Raw genomic sequence first — 279 nt, 5'->3', positions numbered from 1 at the left:
CAACTAGAAAGCAAACAAACAACACGATGCTTCCGACTGCCGACATGAATAATTATGTTAATGTTATACTCGCCTCTGATATAATCTTGCATCATCTTTCGTCAGCTGCATATCAAAACAGACGCCATATATATGTCAGCTTGAACGATGGCCAGAGAATTCTAAGAACCTTTCTTCGCATAAGAAAATTTATTCTTTCATCCCAAAACCCTCGACATTTATAGCAAACACTGGGCACAAACCTTTGCAACATAGTCACAGAGATGATATTGAATGAAG

The sequence above is a fragment of the Penaeus monodon genome, chromosome 31, assembly GCF_015228065.2.
Source record: "Penaeus monodon isolate SGIC_2016 chromosome 31, NSTDA_Pmon_1, whole genome shotgun sequence".
Classification (NCBI taxonomy): domain Eukaryota; kingdom Metazoa; phylum Arthropoda; class Malacostraca; order Decapoda; family Penaeidae; genus Penaeus; species Penaeus monodon.
Note: the sequence above shows the minus strand (reverse complement) of the source record.